Source organism: Ochlerotatus camptorhynchus, unplaced genomic scaffold, assembly GCF_037179485.1.
Source record: "Ochlerotatus camptorhynchus isolate MF236.1 unplaced genomic scaffold, CSIRO-AGI_Acam_v1.1 ptg000503l, whole genome shotgun sequence".
Lineage (NCBI taxonomy): Eukaryota > Metazoa > Arthropoda > Insecta > Diptera > Culicidae > Ochlerotatus > Ochlerotatus camptorhynchus.
Genome location: NW_027040988.1, coordinates 4,836,213 through 4,853,052, shown reverse-complemented (window position 1 = coordinate 4,853,052; position 16,840 = coordinate 4,836,213).

Below are 16,840 nucleotides of genomic sequence, written 5' to 3'. Positions count from 1 at the left end.
TCCCGAAGAAACGTGCTCAACTTTTTGGCTCAGCTCTGGTACTCTCTTCGGTCCCAAGCTAATCGATGCACCCCTCGAAACATAGGAAAATCCACGAACCCCTCTTTTTATCTGTCAAACTTCCATAGCAAATCAAAACAAACATAGTGTAGTACTGGAATTTAGACTAGAATGGGGTACGTTAATCGATTTGCTTGGGACCAATAGGCTAGTCAAGTAGTGAGCCAATTTAAAATCGTTAGTTTCCACCGATTGGTTGTGTGGTGTACATGTATGCATTTGTTAAGTGACACAGATGCGTCTTTTCAACTGTAGTTCATTTGAAATTTTTAATTATCATTTAAAGTCCAAGCCTGTTCTAAAGAATGACAAAGTAACACAGTTTACAGAAATTTATAAAACTTTAGAGAAGCTTGGAGATTTCCTGAGAAATTTGTTGAGCTTCAGGGAAGTTCGTAGATCTCCACAGTAGAACCAACAATCAATACGAAACTAACGATTTTAAATTGGCTCACCACTTTAGTAGCCTATTGGTCCCAAGCAAACGATTAACGTACCCTATTCTAGTTGAAATTCTAGTACTACGCAATGTTTGTTTTGATTCGCTATGAAAGTTTGACAGATAAAATGAGGGGTTATTGGTTTTTCCTATGTTTCGAGGGGTGAATCGATTAGCTTGGGACCGAAGAGAGTACCAGAGCTGAGCCAAAAAGTTGAGCACGTTATTTCGGGACCTTCTAGTCTTAGAGTTACCTCTATGGTAGAACTACAGAACTTAAAAAAAACTGTATATAATTTTAAATAAATTTACAAAACTTCTGAAAAATCACAAGAACTTTAGACAAATTTGGAGACCATCAAGAAGGTTTGCAGATTTTCAAATAAATTTTCAGGATCTCAGGGATGTTACTGGATTTTTACAGAAGATTGCAGAACTTTAGAGAAGTTCACCAATTTTTTGAAATATGTAACTTTAGGGAATTTAGAACAGCTTTCAGGGAAATTTTCAGGCCATCAGGAAAGTCTAAGAGCCTACTAAGAATTTTTCAGATCTTCAGAGAGGTAACTCAAGGTAACTCGTAGATCTTGAGAATAGACCTGCGGAACTTCAGACAACTTTACAGAACTTTAAAGATATTTGCACAACTTTAGAAGAGTAGATATTAAGAGAAATCTGCAGATCTGCAGAGACATTCAGAGAATTAGAAAGCTTCACAGCTTCAGAAAAATGTGAGACCTTCAGAAAAGTTCGTAAAATTTCAGAAAAGTACTTCAATTTCAAAAACAAGTCTCAGTAAAGAACGAAAGTCCAAGATTTTGCAGAACTCCATGGAAGCTGAAAATTGATAGATCTGAAGAACTTCAGTGAAGTCCGTAGACCTTAGAGGAAGTATGTAGAACTTCAGGAAGTTCGTACCTTTTTAGACAAAATTGCAAAACTCTCAGACTTCGGTAAAGTTTGCCGATCTTTGGAAGTATTTACAAAACTTCATAGATTTTTTTTAAACTTCAGGGAAGTTCAAATATTTTCAGATAATTTGTAGAGCTTTGGGAAATTTTAAAGAATTTCAGATAAAGCTGCAGGATTTTATGGAAGTTCAAGAATCCACAAAGAAATTCACAGAACTTTAGAGAAATTCGGAGATCTACTGAGAAATTTATTAAACTTCGGGGCAGTTCGTAGATCTTTGGAGCAAAAATACAGAACAATAGAAAACTTTACAAAAATTTAGAAACTTCAAAAAAGTTCAGATGGTAGATGGTAAATCTACTGAAAAATCTGCAGATGTTTAAATAAATTTTCAGAATTTTTTTGAGGTTCTTAGATTTTAAGAAAAATGTACAGGAGTTCAGCAAAGTTCGCTGATCTTTAGAGATATTTGCACAACTTCAGAAAAAATAGTAGATCTTCAGAGAACTTCGTAAAACTTCCGGGAAGCTCAAAAATTTCTAGATTAACTTTTAATACTATAGTGAATTGTGCAGAGATATTTGCAAATATTCATTGAATCATGAAAATCTACAGAGAAAATTACAGAATTACTTCAGGGAAGTTCTAAGATGTTCAGGGAGGTTTTCAGGACTTAAAGGATTTATGTATATCTACTAAGAAATTTTCAAAATTTCGGGGAAATACCCGTAGGTGGATAGCAAACTTGTACTACTTTTCTTGATTAATACCTGGACCAAAATGTTTTCATAGTATCATAAAACCTAATTATTAATGCGTGGTCAGAAACACTCTGACAGGGTTTCAACTAAAATATGCATATAAACGAACATCATAAGGAAGCAGGTCATTTCTCCATCTGAGAAATTGAGGATTGAAACAACTCTTAACGGCGCCGGTGGTGTAGTGGTAAGCGTGATTACCTCTCACCCCAGCAGGCCTGGGTTCAATACCAGTCGGCGCCGCCGGGATGTTCTGAGGCATAACATCTCTGATCACGCCTTCCTTCGGATGGGAAGTAAAGCCGTTGGTCCCCGGTTCATGAGTTGATGGGTCGATAGGTAGGATCCAGGTGTGGGAGCTGCCTTCCTGGCACGTCGGTAGCATTGGTGCTCAGCACGGAAAACAAGATCGACGGAAAAAACAAACCAAAGGGAAAAAAAAACAACTCTTCACGAAACAAGACAAAACTTCCCCAACGTATCCAAACTTTTCTGAATGTAGGCATGAAGTTCTTTTGAAAAATGCAGATCGCTTCCGGATTATACCAAACATTTCTAAAATCGAACAACCGAGTGGAACCACAATTTCCGCAGCGCATATTTACTATTATATTGGACACTTTTTATATGCAATAAAAATACTAACTAAACAAAATTGCGTTTAGATCCTAACTAAGGCATCATGTGTACAGGAAGATTCTTTTCCTGGACGGTAGATTATCTTTTCACGATCAAATTTTCTCTACATTGTTTTATCTTTTGATTGGTACCAAACCCGCAATAATTAACAATTCAGTGTCAACATTTCATTGGGGCAAATCTGCTTTTGTAAATAATGACTTCAATCGTCAATTTCTCGTGACTCAATGCCTACTCCAGTGAGCTACGATGCAAGTTGGTGCAGAAATCATTCCTTTACCTAAAGGGTGTCCCACATCTAACTGCATCACGGAAAAAATGCTGTAGAAAATTGCCTATTGGGTATTTTCTCTTGATGTTAGGTAGAAGGTAGAAGTAGTTTAGAGTGTATTGTTTACACTGTATTTTTATCGCTGCCAGTTTTTCGAAAGTTGGAAAAAATGGCGTCACCCGAAAAGCAACGTCGTGAATTGATTTTGCACAAGCACCTGGACAATCCTCAACTCTCTCATCGGGACATCAGAAAACAACTCGGAATCGTGCAGTCAACGGTGAGTCGTGTGATTAAACGTTACTACGAAACTCTGAGCATCGAACGAAAGGAGAAATGCGGTCAGAATGGATGTTCTATTAGTGATCAGGATCACAGAATACCAATGCTTCGGTCAGGGAAGTGGCCAAAAAGTTGAATCTGGCCAAGTCTTTCGTCTTTAAAGTCAAGGACCGGGATTGACTGCATAGTGCATACGTACAAAGTGCAGAAGGCTCCAAATCGCGACGAAGGGCTAAATCCGGTGGGAAAGTCATGGGCCCGGAAACTGTACACCCAGACGCTGACGAAGCCTCATTGTCAAATCATGGATGATGAGACTTACGTCAAGGCGGACTTCCGGCAGCTTCCGGGGCTACTGTTCTTCACCGCCCAGCACAAGTTTGATGTTCAGGAGGAAGTAAGGAAGCAGAAACTTTTAAAGTTTGCCAAGAAATACATGATTTGGCAAGCGATCTGCTCATGTGGCAAACATAGTGCGCCGTTCGTGACTACCGGGACTGTAAACGGGGAGATCTACCTCAAGGAGTGTCTACAGAAGCGTCTGCTTTCTCTGTTGAAACAACGGGGTCACTTTCGTACCCAAGGACATGAACCCCCCAACGCACCGGAACTACGCCCCATCGAAAAATACTGGCCTATTATGAAGCAGGCACTACGGAAGCATCCCAAGGTGGTAAAATCTGAGGAATACATGAAGAAAAAGTGGGTTTACGTACAGAAGAAGCTGTAGTCAGATGTTGTATAGAACCTAATGAGTGGAGTTAAGCGTAAGGTTCGAGCGTACGGTTATGGTTTTGAAGTTGAATTAAAGAAATATGACAAAAGCTTACTAATGGGTTATTTTTAATTGTCAGATAGTTTGAAAAAGATCGGTCTACTAGGTAATTTTCTACAGCGTTTTTTTCCGTGATGCAATTTGATGGGGGACACCCTTTAATCACAGACAAACAGACATAACTCTCGTAAGTTGTTCATCGAACAATCATTTAACGGACAATTTGAAAGTATCGTAGTTGGTAGTACCGTCTTCTGTGGCACTCATAGTCAATTTCCTTGCGTTTGACGTTTACACACTACCGTCATCTGTTCAGTGTAGTGCCCACCACAGTATACTCAACAGATGGCGGTAATGTTTTAGCAACGATGTTTTACAGTGAGAAATATTTAATGAGTTATGTCTGTTTGTCTGCGCTTTAATCATAGAGGTAACTCCAAGACTAGAAGGTCCCGAAATAACGTGCTCAACTTTTGGGCTCAGCTCTGATACTCTCTTCGGTCCCAAGCTAATCGATTCACCCCTCGAAACATAGGAAAATCCACTAACCCCTCATTTTATCTGTCAAACTTTCATAGCGAATCAAAACAAACAGTGCGTAGTACTAGAATTTCGACTAGAATGGGGTACGTTAATCGTTTGCTTGGGACCAATAGGCTAGTCAAGTAGTGAGCCAATTTAAAATCGTTAGTTTCATATTGATTGTTGCTTTAATGGTGTCGATAATTTGCATGTACGATCTTTTATTCAGAGAAATTGATGTTAGCCTCTTTGAAATGCTGGTGATGAATAAACGCATCCGGGGAGATACTCAAAGGTGCATGTCTTTAGTTTTCTGAAGATCCCTGCCAGATGGATTGCATTACTCTCAACTACACTAAGAAAATTTCAAAGATTATTTTTATGTGTCCCACACATGAATTTTTGCAATGTGATCAACAAATGATATCCATGTGTCAGACACATACTTAATATGTGTACACATAGAAGCCATGTGTAACCATACATATTATTCATTTGACACATAAATTTCATGTGAACTTTTGAGTGGAGTCTGTTTATGCGTGATCAAATGAAAATCATGTGGAATATCCGAGGGGGGCGACACATCTAAATCTTAAGTTAAGATGCTCAACAAATCTCACACTAGCGAATCAACCTTCGAAAAATCTTCTTTCATTTGTTGCATCTACTTGCATCGAGCATCATCTTTTTGCAGGAAATCTTCAGAATCGTCATCAATCTTCTTTCTATCTACTCAGCGTGCGCGCAGCTAGCCACAGCATAGCACAATATTTTCTGCATCGTAGATAGAGTCGTCCCCCTCGGGAATATCACATGGAAATTCGTCAATAAAGATGTTTGGAATTTTTCTAGTGTAGTAGAAACTAAAACAAAACGCAGTTTCGTTATTAAAAATCCCAACGTTAACGATTTCCGTGAATACATCCTCATCACTACCGACTATATAGGGCCTTATTACGGGTGTCACTACACGGTGATAAGGAAGTGATACTCAGAATAAGAGCCGTGATTGCCGTACAAATCAAATGGGAATCACTTCACCGTGACGACAAGTGACAAGTTTTCACCGTGAAGTGACATCCGTAATAAGCCCCATAATTTATTTTATTTTTTGCACTCCGTCTTCGACTACGTCGTACAGACTAGACTAGATTACTTAAAACTAAAACTTGTTTTGACGTTAGATAACGTCTTTTGGCAACATACGGGGGTACAAAATTGAAAACAGTCATTTTGGATGCGTTACGAAAAATTAAAAGATTTTGAACGATAATAACTCAACCGTCTCTCGATAGATTTACGAGATAATGGTATCAATCGATTGGAAATATTTCTAGCAATTTGCTGAATGTTTCAAAACTATTGATTTCATTCTGTAAACTATTGAAAAATGGTTAAAAGTAAACCATTGTCTAAAGATGGTGAAAATCGATTGATTTTTTTATATTCTTATACTTTCTCCAACCGAGACATCAGATGCGAGTATCTGACACCTCTGATATTTTCTGTTCTACTATATAAGCGTCAAACAAGGTCGCCCGTTCCATCATTGTCTATCCGATCATCGACCCAGCAGCAGAGCAGCAGAGCAATGGAAGCAGAGCAACGGCAGCAGAGCAGCGGCAGCAGAGCCTGGGGGCGAAAGGGCAACTACGCCGAGTGCGTTGGTGCCAGTGCTCCGGTATACTAGGCCACCGTCATGGAATGCCCAGCTGCTGCAGTTCTCAGTCGGTCGTATTCACCGTCTGCTCCGCAAGGGCAACTACGCCACAACATTATCAAGAAAGAGTTTAACGATTAATTTTCTAATGCCTTTCCGACACTTGAATATCGAAAGTTGAATGTTCGCAGAGCCATAGATTCCATTTTTATTGCATTTCTACAAAACTTATTTCAGAATCGAACTCGTCTTCACAGATTGTGTGAAGAAGAACGATGCATCATCGAGCACAACCCGTTCCGTTCCAAAATTGTCCTCATCACAACCTCCAAAACAACCATCTACCCTCTCGACATCTCGAGTGGATTTCCCGGTTCATCATACCACCTAGCGCTGTTCTACTGATTGGTAATAATATTTACCTGGAGTTCACCGCACTCGTGGTTGAAGCAAAGCGCCCGGCATGCAACCGCTCATCAAAATCGCCATCGCCATCCGGTACCCATGCTCGGCATAACCATCATTCCAAAACCACAACCAAAACGGCCCTTTTCAGGGCCACCAATAATTCGACAAAGAGTTAGTTTTGAAGACAATTTCTTTCCAGAATATCACAGTTACACTTAAATTTGGGGACCATACTGGGGTGTGGGAACGCTGGAAGGGGAGATGCTGTCTGTCTTCGAACTACCAACATCATTCCAAAGCTCCTCCAGGGCGACAGAGTAGAGCAAACCCAACAACATCAGCCAACAAAACGGCCCTTTTCAGGGCCACCAAACTTTCGCAAAAGAGTTATTAAGGAATATTCCTAAAATATAATATACACAATTAAGTACAACACATAACAGACGTTATCCAACGCCAACCCTGCGGTCGTATCTAGTATACAACCCTTCCAACTTTTATCTAAACCTCTTATTCTATTACTAAACACATTTTTGGGCACAGTAAAATCATAGAGGTAACTCTAAGACCACTGGGTCCCGAAGAAAATCATTATTATTTTTGGCTCACTCAGTACCAGAACAACGGTCCCAAGCAGTCCCAAGCTATTTCACTCACCCCTGCATGTTCTGCATGAATCCACACACCCCTGATGTTATCTGTCAAACTTTCATAGCGAATCAAAACAAACATAGTGTAGTAATAGAATTTCAACTAGAATAGGTTAGGTTAATCGTTTGCTTGGGACCAATAGGCTACTAAAGTGGTGAGCCAATTTAAAATCGTATTTATCTGTCAAACTTTCATAGCGAATCAAAACAAACATAGTGTAGTAATAGAATTTCAACTAGAATAGGGTACGTTAATCGTTTGCTTGGGACCAATAGGCTACTAAAGTGGTGAGCCAATTTAAAATCGTTAGTTTCGTATTGATTGTTGATTATACCCCGTTCACATTACAACCTATATCACGTAATATAGGCTGTCTTGCAATGAGCACTCATACATAGGATTTCCAGTGAAAACTAGATGTTTGAGTGCTCATTGCAAGACAGCGTATATCACGTGATATACGCTGTAATGTGGACGGGGTATTAGCAACAATCAATACGAAACTAACGATTTTAAATTGGCTCACTACTTGACTAGCCTATTGGTCCCAAGTAAATCGATTAACGTACCCCATTCTAGTCGAAATTCTAGTACTTAACTATGTTTGTTTTGATTCGCTATGAAAGTTTGACAGATAAAATGAGGGGTTAGTGGATTTTTCTATGTTTCGAGGGGTGAATCGATTAGCTTGGGACCGAAGAGAGTACCAGAGCTGAGCCAAAAAGTTGAGCACGTTTCTTCGGGACCTACTAGTCTTAGAGTTACCTCTATGGTATTAGCATAGAGGTAACTCTAAGACCAGAAGGTCCCGAAATAACGTGCTCAACTTTTTGGCTCAGCTCTGGTACTATCTTCGGTCCAAAGCTAGTCGAATCACCCCTCGAAACATAGGAAAAACCAATAACCCCTCATTTTATCTGTCAAACTTTAATAGCGAATCAAAACAAACATTGCATAGTACTAGAATTTCGACTAGAATAGGGTACGTTAATCGTTTGCTTGGGAACAATAGGCTACTAAAGTGGTGAGCCAATTTAAAATCGTTAGTTTCGTATTGATTGTTGGTATTAGAGTTACCTCTATGGTATGATCCTATATTTTGAGAAATTATCCTGCCACACACAATATTTTCGGAATGATATCTGATCAACCTGAAGTCTTGAACAAAATATCTTAAGGACTTCATGGAGATCTTAGAACACCTGAAGATCATTGGAATAATTTCTGAGCATCCTGGTATCATATGAGAGAATATCTTCTTAATGTAAAATACGCAAGCACTTCCATGAAATTCTGTGAAGATCCATATATTTAGATGAAGTTCTATAATATCCAGCATTTTACGAGCGCCTATGGCCGCCACAATCTGGCTGATTTTTTGGTAGGGAACATATGATTTGACGTTTGGGTTGTGTCGTTTGACGAGTAAACGTTCAAATTTGATCGTTTACACGTCAAACGACACAACCCAAACTTCAAATCTTATGTTCCCTACTAGAAACAGCCGGATTGTGGCGGCCATAAGCGATTGTAAAATACTGGAAACTTTGGCATTTCCAGAACTACTATAGTATTCCCCGATCTTTTATGTAATACCTCTCACTTCTTTGAAGTTATAGGGTAATGAATTTTGGTTGGACCTATCCAAAAATGAATCATTGTTGGATCTATTTTTACTAGCGCTAATTTAGTCCATATGTTCTAAGAAACTTCTTCTAAAAGGTCATAACTATCCAGCTTTCCATGCTCGGTAATGGCGGTCTGTTTGTATTAATGAATGTAATGGTAATGGTTCTTAACAACCCATTATTTGTAAGGTTCACTTCCAAAAAATCTTAATACATATGGTTAAAAATTTATCACACAGACGTTCATGTAAAGTTGCATAACCATTTCAGTTAAAGTTTAGCAGGGATTATAAACAATAGTCATTTTTGGTAAGCTCAAGTAACGGTTCGCATTTATGCGGCAGAGCTAAGCCAAAAAGTTGAGCACGTTTTTTCGGGACCTTCTAGTCTTAGAGATACCCGAGGGGGACGACTCTATCTACAATGCAGGAAATATTGTGTTTTGCTGTGGCTAGCTGCGCGTACGTTGAGTAGATAGAAAGAAGATCTATCACGATTTTGAAGATTTCCTGCAAAAAGATGATGCGCGATGCAAGTAGATGCGAGAAATGAAAGAAGATTTTTCGAAGATTTATTCGGTAGTGTGAGATTTTTTGAGCATCTAGAATTGAGATTTAGATGTGTCGCCCCCCTCGGAGATACCTCTATACTATTAGCGGGCTTGGTGGTTACTTGGGTTCTCGGATATTTTCAAAACTTCTGTAAAATTTCCCAATTTTTATTGAATGCTGTCAACTACTATGAAGTTCTCTGAACATTTGCGAGCAGGCTTTCTATAAAAAATTGTGTTTCCGAATTATGAAAACATTAGATGTTATAATGATAATTAGTACTTGTAAGTTACAAGATGAGGTCGTGACGTATGTGTTTGACACATTACACCTGTCAATATTGCTTTCAGTGCGTCACAATCAGCGATTTAAAGATTCGTGAGCACTCACTCAGAGTGAACGCTCGCGAATCATAAGATCGCCGATTGTGACGCTCTGAACGCGAAATTGACAGGTTTTATGAGTCAAACACATCCTCTACAGCCTTTTCTTGTTACTTACAAGTACAACTAATCATCATATCATTTAATGATCTCATAATTTCGAAAACCATTGTTTTATAGCAAGTGAGTTGACGCAACCCTGTTTGACAAACACAGGACCCCACAGACAAACAGACATAACACATTGAATATTTCTCGCTGTAAAACATCGTCGCTAAAACATTACCGCCATCTGTTGAGAACACTGTGGTGGGCACTACGCTGAACAGATGGCGGTAGTGTGTACACGTCAAACGCAAGGGAATTGACTTTGCGCGCCAAAGGTGGCGGTACTACCAACAATCAATACGAAACTAACGATTTCAAATTAGCTCACTACTTGACTAGCCTATTGGTCCCAAGCAAATCGATTAATGTACCCCATTCTAGTATAAATTCCAGTACTACACTATGTTTGTTTTGATTCGCTATGAAAGTTTGACAGATAAAATGAGGGGTTAGTGGATTTTCCTAAGTTTCGAGGGGTGAATCGATTAGCTTGGGACCGAAGATAGTACCAGAGCTGAGCCAAAAAGTTGAGCTCGTTTCTTCGGGACCTTCTGGTCTTAGAGTTACCTCTATGGTACTACCAACAATCAATACGAAACTAACGATTTTAAATTGGCTCACCACTTTAGTAGCCTATTGGTCCCAAGCAAACGATTAACGTACCCTATTCTAGTTGAAATTCTATTACTACACTATGTTTGTTTTGATTCGCTATGAAAGTTTGACAGATAAATACGATTTTAAATTGGCTCACCACTTTAGTAGCCTATTGGTCCCAAGCAAACGATTAACGTAACCTATTCTAGTTGAAATTCTATTACTACACTATGTTTGTTTTGATTCGCTATGAAAGTTTGACAGATAACATCAGGGGTGTGTGGATTCATGCAGAACATGCAGGGGTGAGTGAAATAGCTTGGGACTGCTTGGGACCGTTGTTCTGGTACTGAGTGAGCCAAAAATAATAATGATTTTCTTCGGGACCCAGTGGTCTTAGAGTTACCTCTATGGTACTACCAACTACGATACTTTCAAATTGTCCGTTAACTGCTTGTTCGATGAACAACACTTTCGAGAGTTATGTCTGTCTGTCTGCACGGAAACAAATCCGATTCCATTTTCATGAATAAAAAATCATGAAATGAAAAAACTTGCCATCCCATGAAATCGTAACAATAATTCATGATTTCGTCATGGAAATTCATGATTTCATAATGCAGTGGAATCAAGACCGCTACAAGCGTTACACGTACTTGGCAAACCGTGTTCATAAACCACACTACATATGTATCTCTACTACGCCTTTTGTCTTCCATCTTATGATGATGATGATGATGATGATGGTCCCACCTCTTACCCCTACAAAGGTTTGAGCTGGACGATTTATCTTTAAGATAATTAAATATGACATTTTAACCAGGTTGGCAAACAAAATCGAACTGGTTTCAGTTACAGATATAAATTCCCTCTAGAGTTTACAGTTGCTTCACAGCGATATAAATGTTGAAAAGCTCAGGCGTCCACCTCTTAGTTCGCCTTTTTGTCCACCTAAAATATTCATAAGTATTACAAGCAATCAAGAGTTAATGAACAATCAACAAAGCATCCTATTACACTAGTAACCCCGCAATCTGATGCTATCATAATTTTCAGCAATGTCAGGAATGCTCACGAACCCCCAACATTTGCCAGAAAACTTACTACTAACTCAAAGTATCTTCCAAATAAGCTTCAAAATTGCATTTTTTTTTTTATCAAATGTTAAATTCAGTCCTCTATATCCGTAATACGCGCGCGAGGCTCAAACCTTTGTAGACTACTATTTTTTTTTACTACTACTATTAAATCATATATCAAAAATCCATCATCACCATCGTGGCGAACAAAATAGTTTTTGCAGTGCTACAATAATTATTAAAAAGTCGTTATAACAGCTATCCATACAAAGTAATCCGTTAAAAATAACTTCGTCAAGATACAATGTCATAATTTGTCAATTCATAAAAAAAAAAAATCACTGGATAACCGTTCAAAAGACACTTTTAACGTGTGAAATGCAATGTCTCTTAAATTCTGCTAATGTTGTTGAACGTTTAAGGTTCAATTCACTTTGATACATTTTCCAAAAAATCAAATGCAGCTTCTTTCGGCGCATCATTTCAGATTGCAAAAAGCTCGCGTTATTCTATTCTTTTTGCTATCTTACACAAAATGATGCGCGCTTTTTTCAATTTGAAATGATGCGTCGAAAAAAAAACTGCATTTGAATTCCTCAAAAATGCATCAAAGTGAATGGAACCTTAATGTGTCTAGGCATCGAATTGAAAACATTTATTCCTTTAAAAAATAATGAATTCTGTGAAGCACAAGTCAAGAAATGTGGTGTTCTTATTTCATCCGCGTTTCTAGTATTATATCTATGATAGTCACTTCCTCTTTCAATTCGATCACACAAATATCGAGGCAGCAAACCGTTAACTACTTTAAAAATGAACACCATAGTCAAATATACAATTCTTTGCTTCACCGACAACCATTGTAAGGCGTCTAGCATCAAAGTTGAGGAAGTGAATCTATTACACCTCAAAATCAAACGCATTATTTTATTCTGCAAGCGCTGTAATCTCGATATTTGTGTTGCATTGGACAGAAATAAAATGGATGGGCAAATGTCTAGATGAGGAGAGATGATTGATTTGTATAGCTGTATTTTACTGGCAATAGTTAAATCGTTTTTCAATCGACATAGAATTCCATACTTCTTGGCAATTTTCTTGATGACATTGTCAATGTGAGAGTTGAACTTAAGTTTGTCATCAATAATCACGCCAAGATATTTAATCTCCTGAACGCGATCAATAGTCTCATCATCAATTACAACAGAGACGTTCTCATTTAATCGATTCCGCGAAATTACCATAAATTTAGTTTTACTTGTATTCAATTTTAACTGCTTACACTTCAACCATCTACTTAGATACTGCAAATCTTCATTCAAGTGTGAGACGGCAACTTCTAAATCCTTAGCTGCAATGAATAACACAGTATCATCTGCAAAAAGGTTAATGTCGCAAAACCGTAAAACACGTCGCAAGTCATTAATATACATAATAAATAAAAGGGGCCCTAATACACTTCCCTGGGGCACTCCAAGGTTGTTCCCCACGGGACTGGAAACAGAATCATTAAAAACAGTCCGTTGAGTTCTGTCAGACAAATAGCTTTCAAACCATTTATATGCAGTACTCGTAATTCCAAAGCGCTTGATTGTACTTAACAGTAAGGGCCTAGAAATTGTTTCAAAAGCGCGTTTCAGGTCCAAAAAAACAGCAACAATCGTATCTTTACGCTCCAAGTTGTCTTTCCACTTTGCTAACACCAAATTCAATGCAGTTTCACAAGAATGACCTTCCCGATATCCCGATTGTTCTGGTATCAACAAAGAGTTGCTATTCAAATACTCCAACAATACAATTACTGATAGTCTAGTGGTCAAAGTATGGGTTTAATGATCTCAAGGTTCTTGGTTCGAATCCTGTCTGAGGCTTTATTTTATTCTTTTTACATTTTTTGGCTAAAAGTTAAACCCATGAATTTAGCTCATGATTTCAACTCGGATGATTCATGATTTTGGGAATGTTTGCTGCGTTACGCAAAAGTTGCTCACGATATCATGAATATTATTCATGGTGCATTTTCATAACATGAAAATACGCTGTGTTCATGAAATCATGAGTCACATTTCTCATTTCGGAGATCGGATTTTTTCCCGTGTGTGGTCAAAAAGTTGCAAATCTGGTGCAAAATAGTGCTCGAATAATGAAATTGCAACTCAGCATTGCGAGAGTTGCGTTTCTGTTCTAGTTTCAAATTGAAACAGTCCATATAAAATACAACAGCATTGCGAACGGTCTAAGGTGTCCGTATTGCCCCAATTTCCCCTACTCTTTCTAATCCTGTTAATACCGCTTAGTTACATGGGTAGTGGAATCGAAAGGGGCAACCATGGGACTAAATGGGAAATGATTAGCGTATTTTTAGCGCCATTATCACATGAATGCTCGAGTAGACACAAGTGACGCCAACACTTAAATACCTGTTATGTGTATAAGTACAGTTGAGATTGGAGAAGATTTGGGCCAACTCGCGAACGTTATCTATCCACATCACATGCAAGTTGCTGTACCTATATCGTCGCACTGATATAACAATCATTAGGAGCGCTCGCCTCTGCCTATCTCCCTGTTTGCGTATTTTGTAAGAATGCATGCATGATACCAAAGCATTTACGTAAAAGTCAGCTGAATCCGTCATATGACTCCGATGGGTGTCAGATATCTTGAGTGGCATGGTTATCGTTCGAATTGCTTCGATAGAAGGTCATTAAAGGAATTGTTTTCAATGTCATTACATTTGTCGATAGCTGTGCATGAATATAAAATTATATTTTTAATATAATTACTTATATTCGTGAAACTCGTCCTAAGCTAAGCTGATTATCTTATTTTGGGCTGAAGTCACAACTGGAACTTTACGGCACCCTCAGCTTAGTGTTTCTAGCACTTCCCTTATTGTAAATTGTGAGCATTCTAAGCCTGTATCTTGAAAAGTCGCAGAAACTGATTTTTTTTTCTAGTACAAAGGTCTACAGGAAATCTAAGTTCTAGATTTTGATTTTTGTATATTTCCTGCATAGAAAATAAGTTCAGTGAGAAATCCAAGCTTGAGTCGACCACCATTCGCAGTGGTGATGAGCCCGAAATCATGAGTCAAACTGAATATATTTTTGTGATCAAAAAACAATTATTTCTATTTATTCTAGCGATTTTCTGTGTAAGTCAAAACAAAATCCTAGCAAAAAAAAAATGGTATTCCTAATAATGGTATGTAAACCTGAATGCTAAAATGCTTTGTTTCGAAAATATCTTCCAAATGAACATGCATCTAACAAATTAACCGATTCGTCTACTGACTAAATCTGGTATCATTTCTCAGTAATTTAAGTCGCTGTATTAATACAGATTTAATCAGGCGAAATTTGCTTTTAATTAAAAATATAAATAGTGTTGCGATTTGTTCGAAATATTTTTCATACATAATGTCACTATTACTAAAAAGAACAAAATGTAGAAATTTTCTTACAGCTAGAAGCAAGGTTTGAATAGAAATCGGCGATTTTTCTAAAATTTCCATACCACAAAACTGGTTTGTCCACCAATGACGGGGCGACTGTCGGATTTGATGGTGGAAACTATTAATCGATTACATTTTTTTTCTTCTAATATACGGTATGCACGGAGCACTTGGCCTAAAGTAAAAGGTTCATAATTTTTTGCACAGAAGACGAATTTCGATCTTCTACAAAGTTGTTTTGCAACATCTAAGTCTCAAGTCAGCTTCCTAATCTAAGTCCCAGGTTCAAATGACGAAGCGATCTAACGCGACCATCACAGACGCTACGCATAATTGTTTGTTATGGTCAACAATTCACATTTGAGCAAAAATTCGGCCATTTTGAATCTTGAAAAAAGTACATTATTCCCCCGTTGATCTATTAATCCGACTGTCAAATCCATACAAATCAATGCTACCAACCTAACAATGTAAAAAAAGCTCCATTAGAGACCGTGATATCGGATTATCGAGTCATTGGATTACGAGAGCCGGATTAGCGGGAGGATACTGTGTTCAATATTTTTCATCAAATCATTACTCGAAAACTCCATTTCCAATCGAAATGACGTCTGAGACACAGTTCTAGGAAAAATGTAGATACTATAGATTCCATAGATAAGCGGAGGCGAAGTACAATATGTAGCCATACGAACTGTCACTTAGTGTAGCCAAACGAGCATGACGTCATCATGGTGTTTTTTGCGAGGGAAGTATTGTAATGTTATGAACAAATTATTATTTATTTCATATCATTATAATTTTTCTATGAGTAAAAATAAATCAGAAGTGAATGTTTTCCAATATTAAATGACTTTTAATTTCTTGAAAAGTTTTAATTAATTGAGGACAAAGTTTTAATTACCTAAAGGGTGTCCCACATCTAATTGCATCACGGAAAAAAAACACTGTAGAAAATTACCTAGTTGACCGATCCTTTTCAAACTTTCAGACAATAGAATATATAGTTGAAGATGCTAATTTCCAAACCTACGACTGGATGCCTTCCTTCAAATAACAACTGAAGTGCGGTAAAAAATCGGTAGAACTGTTTCAAACACACAGTTGGTACTTGAGCGGGTCGGTTTTCATCTCTTTTTGCCAGTGGTGGCGGGGGGGACACCCCTCACCATCCCTCTCCAAAGGGGGAGTTTGGTAAAGAGAGATGAAAAAACCGATTTGTACCTTCCTTAAAAGTTGTTCTAGCTCGCTATTCTAATATCTATATGCAATTTTCACACTGCCATAATCTAACGGAACTATCAACTCTATGCTTTCATCTACTCCATCTATCGTATAAAAATTACCACTACAGTCTGTTATTTGAAATTAGCATCTTCAACTATGTAAATCGTTGACTTCACGTAGAAGTAATACTAAAACATATACCTAGTCAAAATAGAATATAACCCATTAGTAAGCTATTGGCATATTTCTTTCATTCAACTTCACTCTTACCTTACGCTTAACTCCACTCTTTAGGTTCTGTACAACATTTGGCAGCAGCTTCTTCTGTACGGAAACCCACCTTTTCTTCATGTCTTCCTCAGATTTTACCACCTTGGGATGCTTCCGTAGTGCCTGCTTCATAATAGCCCAGTATTTTTCGATGGGC